This window comes from Desmodus rotundus, chromosome 4, assembly GCF_022682495.2.
Source record: "Desmodus rotundus isolate HL8 chromosome 4, HLdesRot8A.1, whole genome shotgun sequence".
NCBI lineage: Eukaryota > Metazoa > Chordata > Mammalia > Chiroptera > Phyllostomidae > Desmodus > Desmodus rotundus.
In genome coordinates this window covers 83,055,122-83,063,694 of record NC_071390.1, presented here as the reverse complement: position 1 = coordinate 83,063,694, position 8,573 = coordinate 83,055,122, and the positions used below count along the sequence as shown (strand labels likewise).

Genomic DNA, 8,573 nt, shown 5'->3' with positions numbered 1-8,573 from the left:
TGTGTGTGTGTTTTGGTTGCATTTTTAGCTTTCTTGAAATAATATACCATAATATGCTGAAAATGTTGCATATTTTCTTTCATCTTCAACATTAAAATGACTACACAAAAATTCACCACTTTGATGTTTTTTTAAATGCATGCTGACATGACAGCTGTCACAATACAATCTAACAAAATTGTTTCAAATGAAGTTAAAGACAACTAAGCGCTACTAGTGCCATCTTTTGGGAAAAAAACAAATGAACTTTTTGGCCAACCCAATACTTTCTTCTAATATAGAGAATCAAAATAGAATTGCTGTTGGACTGTACTGAACATCTAGTTGATGTAAAGACAGATATCAGGGAGAACCAAGATGGCGGCGTAGGTAGACACACCGCGCCTCCTCGCACAACCAGAACTGACAGAAAATCAAATGACAAGGAAGTCCGACACCAAGTAGATAAAAAAGAAACATACATCCAGACCGCTAGGAGGGGCGGAGACGGGCACCGGGGCAGAGAGGACTCGCGTGGCCGTGGCGGGACCGAGACTGGCGGAGTGTGGGACAAATGGCGCAGGCAGTCCAACCACTAGCAGACCCTGTGGCCCCACATTCGCGCACAGATAAACCGAGAGGACCTGACTCAGAGTGGCGGAGAACAGGGCAGGCAGAGCAGCGGGTAGCACCCCGAGGCCCCACATGTGCACACAGATAAACCAGACAAACAGCAGGGATCAAAGCAGACCGCACAACCCAGGGCTCCAGCACAGGGAAATGAAGCCGCAAACCTCTGATTGAAAATGCCCGTGGGGGTTGGGGCGGCAGCAGGAGAGGCTCCCAGCCTCACAGGACAGGTCGTTGGAGAGACCCACAGGGGCCTAGGGCGTGCACAAGCTCACCCACTTGGGAACCAGCACCAGAGGGGCCCAGTTTAATTGTGGGTAGCAGAGGGAGTGACTGAGATCTGGTGGAGAGTGGAGTGGGGGCCATTGTTCCCTCTCGGCCCCTCCCCCACGTACAGCGTCACAGTGCAGCGACCAGCGTTACCCCGCCCCAGTGAACACCTAAGGCTCGGCCCCTTTAAGTAACAGACGTGCCAAGACAAAAAAAAAAAAAAAAAAAAAAAAAAAAAAAAAGCCCAAATGACAGAACACTTCAAAGCTCCAGAAAAAATACAACTAAGCAAGGAAGAGATAGCCAACCTATCGGATGCACAGTTCAAAACACTGGTTACCAAGATGCTCACAGAATTGGTTGAATCTGTTCGAAAACCAGATGAAAAAATGAAGCCTATGCTAACAGAAACAAAGGAAAATGTACAGGGAACCAATAGTGATGTGAAGGAAACTGGGACTCAAATCAACGGTGTGGGCCAGAAGGAAGAAAGAAACATCCAACCAGAAAAGAATGAAGAAACAAGAATTTGGAAAAATGAGGAGAGGCTTAGGAACCTCCAGGACATCTTGAAACGTTCTAACATCCGAATCATAGCGGTGCCAGAAGGAGAAGAGGAAGAACAAAAAATTGAAAACTTATTTGAACAAATAATGAAGGAGAACTTCCCCAGTCTGGTAAAGGAAATAGACTTCCAGGAAGTCCAGGAAGCTCAGAGAGTCCCAAAGAAGCTGGAGCCAAGGAGGAACACACCAAGGCACATCATAATTACATTCCCCAAGATTAAACGCAAGGACCTACATCCAAGGTTACTGTATCCCGCAAAGCTATCATTTAGAATGGAAGGGAAGATAAAGTGCTTCTCAGATAAGGTCAAGTTAAAGAAGTTCATCATCACCAAGCCCTTATTAAATGAAATGTTAAAGGGAGTTACCTAAGAAAAAGAAGATAAAAAATATGAACAGTAAAAATGACAGCAAACTCACAGTTATTAACGACCACACCTAAAACAAAAACAAGAGCAAACTAGGCAAACAACTAGAACAGGAACAGAACCATAGAGATGGAGATCACATGGAGGGTTGTCAATAGGGGAGTGGGAGGGGGAGAGGGAGGGAAAGGTACAGAGAATAAGTAGTATAGATGATAGGTGGAAAATAGACAGGGGGAGGGTAAGAATAGTGTAGGAAATGTAGAAGCCAAAGAACTTATAAGTATGACCCAAGGACATGAACTATAGGGGGGGAATGTGGGAGGGAGGGGGTGGGCAGGATGGAGTGGAGTGACGGGGGGGCGGGGAATAAGACAACTGTAACAGCATAATCAATAAATATATTAAAAAAATAAAATAAATGGGGAAAAAAAGACAGATATCAGTAAAAATGCCTACTTTCCAAACATCATTCCATTTGAAAACTGTAACTTCAGTCCCTCTCTGTACATTAGCCATACTGTAGTGGCACTCTATAGAAGTTTGTATAGTTTCTTTTTCTCTTTTTAAAGTATATTTTATTGATTATGCTATTACAGTTTTCCCAACTTTCCCCTCTTTACCCCCTTGTCCTGCACCCCCAACCCTCCAACATTGCCCCCCTTAGTGCATGTCCATGGGTTGTACAAGTGCTTTGACTTCTCTGTTTCTTACACCATGCTTAACCTCTCCCCATGTGTTTTATGCTTACCAGTTATGCTTCTTATTCCCTGTGCCTTTCCCTCCTCTCATTCTTCCCCTCCAACTCCCCACTGATAACCCTCCATGGGATCTCCATTTCTGTGATTCTGTTCCTGTTCTAGTTGTTTGCTTATTTTGTTTTTGCTTTTTAGGTTCAGTTGTTGATAGTTGTGAGTTTGTTGTCATTTTACTGTTCGTAGTTTTGATTTTCTTCTTTTTCTTAGATAAATCCCTTTAACATTTCATGTAATAAGGGCTTAGTGATGATGAACTCCTTTAACATGACCTTATCTGGGAAGCACTTGATCTGCCCTTCCATTCTAAATGAAAGCTCTGCTGGATAGAGTAATCTTGGATGGAGGTCCTTGCCTTTCATGACTTGGAATACTTCTTTCCAGCCCCTTCATGCCTATAAGTTTTCTTTTGAGAAATCAGCTGACCAGTCTCATGAGCACTCCTTTGTAGATAACTCTTTCCTTTCCTCTGTCTGCTTTTGATATTCTCTCCTTATCTTTAATCTTGGGTTATGTAATTATGATGTGCCTTGGTGTGTTCCTCTTTGGGTCCAATTTCTTTGGGACTCTCTGAGCTTCCTGGACTTCCTGGAAGTCTATTTCCTTTGTCAAATTGGGGAAGTTTTCCTTCATTATTTGTTCAAATAAGTTTTCATCTTCTTGCTCTTGTTCTTCTCCTTCTAACACCCCTATGATTCAGATGTTGGAATGTTTAAAGTTGTCCCAGAGGTTCCTAAGCCTCTCCTCATTTTTTTGAATTCTCGTTTCTTTATTTTATTCCAGTTGGATGTTAATTTCTTCCTTCTGTTCCAAATAATTAATTTGAGTCCTAGTTTCATTCCCTTCACTGTTGGTTCCCTGTATATTTTGCTTTATTTCACTTTGGGTAGACTTCATCCTTCATCTTGCAAGTGAACTCAATAATTTCTGTGAGCATCCTGATAACCAGTGTTTTGAACTCTGCATCAGATACGTTGTCTATCTCTTTACCAGGAGTTTTGATCTGTTCTTTCATTTGGGCCATATTTCTTTGTCTCAGCAAGCATGTCAGTGCACCTGTTATGTTGTAGGGAGGCAGGGCCTTAGGTATTCACCAAGGCAAGGCAACCCTCTTTGCTGCATTGTGGCACTGTCTGTGAGGGAGGGGTCAGAGAGGGAACAATGCAGCTGGCTTGCTCAGCTCTACCCCACTTTCCAATTAGTTGTGTCGTGTGAGACTGGGAGTTTCTCCCTCCATAGCAACCTCTGCAGTAGTTTACAGCTTGCTTAGTTTCCCATTCAGCCAGCCTCACCTCACCTGCCTAGTCTGCCACCTTGCCCCCAGTTCTCTCAGCCATCCCTGCCTCACCTGTGTGGTCATGCGGGTCCTCCCTGCCCACCTGGCTGCCCAATTCAGTCCCTCCTACCCGTCTGGGTGAATGTTTAATTCCTTGGTTGTTGGAGTTCCGTGCAGTTTGATTTTCTGGCACTTCTGGTTATTGATTTTATATTGGTTGTTATTCTCCTTTTGGTTGTGCGAGGAAGTGAAGGGTTTCTACCTACACCTCCATCATGGCTGGAACTCTGTACAGTCGGTTTCTAACTCATTTTAAAATAGATGTAATTGATTATTCTTTTAATTAAGTTATACCTGCTACAACTTGCCAAGTGGAACCGTGAGGAGAAAAGCTAAGGGAAAGCTGATAATGAAAGTTCAGTAAGATAACTGAGGTTCAACACTTGGTTCAGCACTTGTATGAACTTTGGCCTTAACCATTATGGTTAAGTACAAGTTGGATATTATGCTGACAGAATGGTAATCAGTTCTTTTCATTCAGTGCTAACCACATGCTAGGTACAGTTTGCCATTTAATCCCCCAGCAATCCTGTGTAATAGGCAATGTTGAAGGACTTGAAACAGCTGTGAACACAACTGTAGTAAGCAGAAACCCAGAGGAACCTTAGAGACTGAAGCCCTACTCTTCTGGAAGGTGGATGATGGATGATGGAATGAATGCTGAAGAGGTTCTGAATTTAGCTGTTCGCTTTTAAAAAAAAATTTTATTGTTGTTCAATTAGTTGTCCCCATTTTTCCCCATTACTCTTCCCTGCCCTACCCACCTCCCACCTCCCACATTCAGTTCTCAGCCCCCATTGTCTTTGTTCATGGGTCCTTTATACACGTTCCTTGACTTGACCCCTCCCCTTCTTTCCCCCATTAGCCCCCTTCCCCACCCCTCTGGTCACTGTCAGTTCTTTATTTCTGTGTCTCTGGTTATATTTTTATTCACTTATCTGGTTATATATATTATTTGCTTGTTTGTTTTGTTGATTAGGTTCCACTTATAGGTGAGATCATATGATATTTGTCTTTCACTGTGTGGCTTATTTCACTTAGTACAATACTCTCGAGATCCATCCATGTGGTTGAAAAGGGTAGGAGTTCTTTCTTTCTGCTTTGTAGTATTCCATCATGTAATGTACCATAGATGTTTGATCCACTCATTTACTGATGGGCACTTAGGTTGCTGCCAGCTCTTGACTATTGTAAATTATGCTGCTATGAACATTGGGGTGCACAGGTTCTTTTGAATTGGCATTTCAGTATTCTTAGGGTGTAATCCCAGCAGTGGAATTGCTGGGTCAAAAGACAGTTCCATTTTTAGTTTTCTGAGGAAATTCCATACTGTTTTCCACAGTGGCCTCACCAGTCTGCATTCCCACCAACAGTGCACTAGGGTTCCCTTTTCTCCACAATCTCACCAGCACTTGTTTGTTGATTTGTTTATGATGGCCACTCTGACTGGTGTGAGATGGTACCTCATTGTGGTTTTAATTTGCATCTCTCTGATGGCTAATGATGCTGAGCATTCTTTCATATGTCTCTGGGCCCTCTGTATGTCCTCCTTGGAGAAGTATCTGTTCAGGTCCTTTGCTGATGTTTTAATTGGATTGTTTGTCCTCCTTGAGTAGAGTTGTGTGAATTCTTTCTATATTTTGGAGATCAAACTCTTTTCCGAGGTATCATGGGCAAATATATTTTCCCATTCTGTTGGTTCCCTTTTCATTTTGTTGATGTTTTCTTTAGCCGTGCAGAACCTTTTTAATTTGACGTAGTCCTATTTGTTTATTCTTTCCTTTATGTCCCTTGCTGTAGGGGACATACCAGTGAAAATATTGCTGCATGGAATATCTGAAATTTTCCTGCCTATGTTCTCTGCTAGGACTTTTGTGGTGTCACAACTTATATTTTTATTTGCTTTTAAAAAATTACTTCAATTCACCAACATCAGCAATTACTGCTGTGACTGCGTTGGAAGACTTTTAATTGTCATTTGAATGAAGTTAATCTTAACTCTGAACCCACCTTCCAACATGTTAGTAAAAAAATCCATGTCAGCAATCAATAGGGCTACTTTGGAAGGTCACAACAAAATCAGAGGCTTATGTTGTCTTGGGATAAATGGGGGAGAGTGCTATGTCAGCTATCATGGTACTCTGTGGCCCTAACGACAGATGGCTCTCTCTATTGTGGGTTACAGAAATCCTGACTGTGGCAAGAAACCTGCCTCCAGGGAGACACTATACAGCATTCCTCTGAGCCCTTGCTCTCACCCTGGAGCTCTGACACAGGACTGCTAGGACTCACTGACATCTCTTCTATTCCTGCTGACAATCCTTCCATGCTTGCTTCCAGAAACACTCTTCCCTGCCCCTCCCCATGCCACCATTCTCACTTGCCAAAAATCTACCCTTTTTAATGGAAACAAGAATTAGAAAGAGCGGGGAACCAGGCTGACGAAAAGGGCTAAAACTGACCTTTAATGCATCTTCAATACCAACTTGGCTAGTGAGTAAATGGCTAATAAGGATTTTACTGTAGTGAAGGGAAGCAAGTATCAACAACCTCCTCTTCCAGGCAGGCTAATAATTTACTCCCTTGGACAATTCTGAAAGGGTTTCAACATACCTAAAATCACACAGCTACTTGGAGGTCAAACTGAGGATTTGAACCCAAATTTGCTGACTATTTGCTCACCATTATATATACAGCCTCAGTGGAATTTGGGGGAGATGAACCATCACCCTAAACACCTTCCACTTCCTTTTACCCCAGGTTTCCTTGATATTCAAACAATATTCCTAAATCAGCCAAAAATGGCAATTAAAGCTATTTCACATAGGAATTATTTTAAGGTGAAATAAAGTGCTACAGTGGAGATGCTCAACTATTTCACTTGAAAAAATGTCCAGCCTGGCCTGGCCCAGTGTCACCACAGTATAATTTCCTGATACTGAAATTCTGAGCCTGAAATTATTGGGATAGTCTTAATCTACTGGCCATCACATCCTTCCCTCAAATGGAAAAGAATTCCCAATTGACCTTATTGCCTATCTGATCACTCAAGTCTCTTTTCTTTCTTTCTTTCTTTTTTCTTTTTTTTTTTTTTTTTTTGGTCTAGGGATGGCTGATCAACCTCAGAATTAGGGAGACGTACCTTTTATTTTTTATAGTCTTCTCTATAGATGCCAGTACCCCAGTACTGCAAAAAGAACACTGGACAATCTAATCAATCTAATTCAAGCTAGCTGTTCTGGAACCTCAGTTTCCTCATCTATAAAAAGATCAATTTAGACTATGTAATCTCCAGTTCCAGTTAAATAAATGTTTATAATCAACACATGCAAAACCAAACATCTCTCTACCCCATCTGCGTTCCCTAACAGAGAATGACACTTCTAACAAGTGTCCAAGCTAAAAACCTGGGGTTGTACCTGCCCCCGACCCTCATCCCTCACCCACCAAAACTGTCTAATCCCTACCATACACACGTGCAGTATCAGTCACTATTCCCGCATTTATATTTCCAGCTGAATCTCTCCTCTGAACATCAGACACATGCAAATGCCTTCTGGTATCTCTGCTTCTATGGCCAACAGGCATTTCCAGGTAGTATTGCCAAAATTAAGCTATTGATGTTACCCCAAACCTGCTCCAAACCCCATTATGCCAGTTACTCAGGCCAAAAAAAAATTAGTGTCATCCTTGATTCCTCTATCTCACTCTGCACATCCATGATACAAACAATTCTGTTTGTACTGCCTAGAAAATAATCCAGGATTCTATGACCTCTTACCACCTGCACTGTGATCTAAGCCACTGTCACCTCTTGTTCCCCTTTGTGCTGTTCCCAACACAGCAGCCAGAATGATTCTTTAAAATATGAGATCATGTCATGCTTCAGCTCAGAATCCTCCACTAGCTTCTCATCTAAAACTTTTTTATTTAATGTGGAACACTGCATGAACTTGCATTTCATTCTTATTCAGGGGTCATGCTGATCTCGGTATTGTTCCAATTTTAGCATATGTGCTGCTAAAGTGAGCACTCTCGTCTAAAATTTAAAGCTAAAGTCCTTACCATGACCTACAAGGCCATTTGAAATCCAATTTTCTTACCCACTACCTTACTACCTGTATTTGTCAGTGTTCCTCAAAGAAACAGGCCCAGTAGATTTTATTACATACATACATGAGAGAAATTATTTCAAGGAATTGAGGAATTGGCTCACATGACTGTGGGGGGCTAGCAAGTCTGAAATGTAGGGGAGACTGGCAAGCTGGAAATTCTTGGCAGAAGTTGATGCTGCAGTCTTGAGGCAGAATTTCTTCTGATTCAGAGTATCTTAGCCAATTCAGGCTGCTATAACACAATAAAACTGGGTGCCTTATGCACCACAGAAATTTATCCTCACAGTTCTGGAAGCTGGAAGTGCAAGATCCAGCCACCAACAGATATGGTATCTGGCGGATGAAAGACTGTTCCATTCACTGGTTCACAGCCCAGCCAGTTTGTCTTCTTGCTATCCTCACATGGCAGAAGGGGCAGGGGGTCTCTCTGGTGTCTCTTTTATAAGAACATTTAATTCCATTCATGAGGGTTCCACCTTCATGACCTAATCGCCTCTCAATGGCCCTATCTCCAAATACCACCACACTGAGGGTTGAGTTTCGGCATACAAAGCTCG

General features: G+C 42.3%; 1 non-coding gene across 1 annotated transcript; it reads right to left on the bottom strand.

The window, feature by feature from the left end:
• Window positions 1-7,830: 7,830 nt before the first annotated feature.
• LOC112317907 (U6 spliceosomal RNA) lies at window positions 7,831-7,934 on the bottom strand. The gene has a single exon (XR_002976157.1). It is a non-coding gene; the product is annotated as a U6 spliceosomal RNA (small nuclear RNA).
• Between the last annotated feature and the right edge of the window lie 639 nt (window positions 7,935-8,573).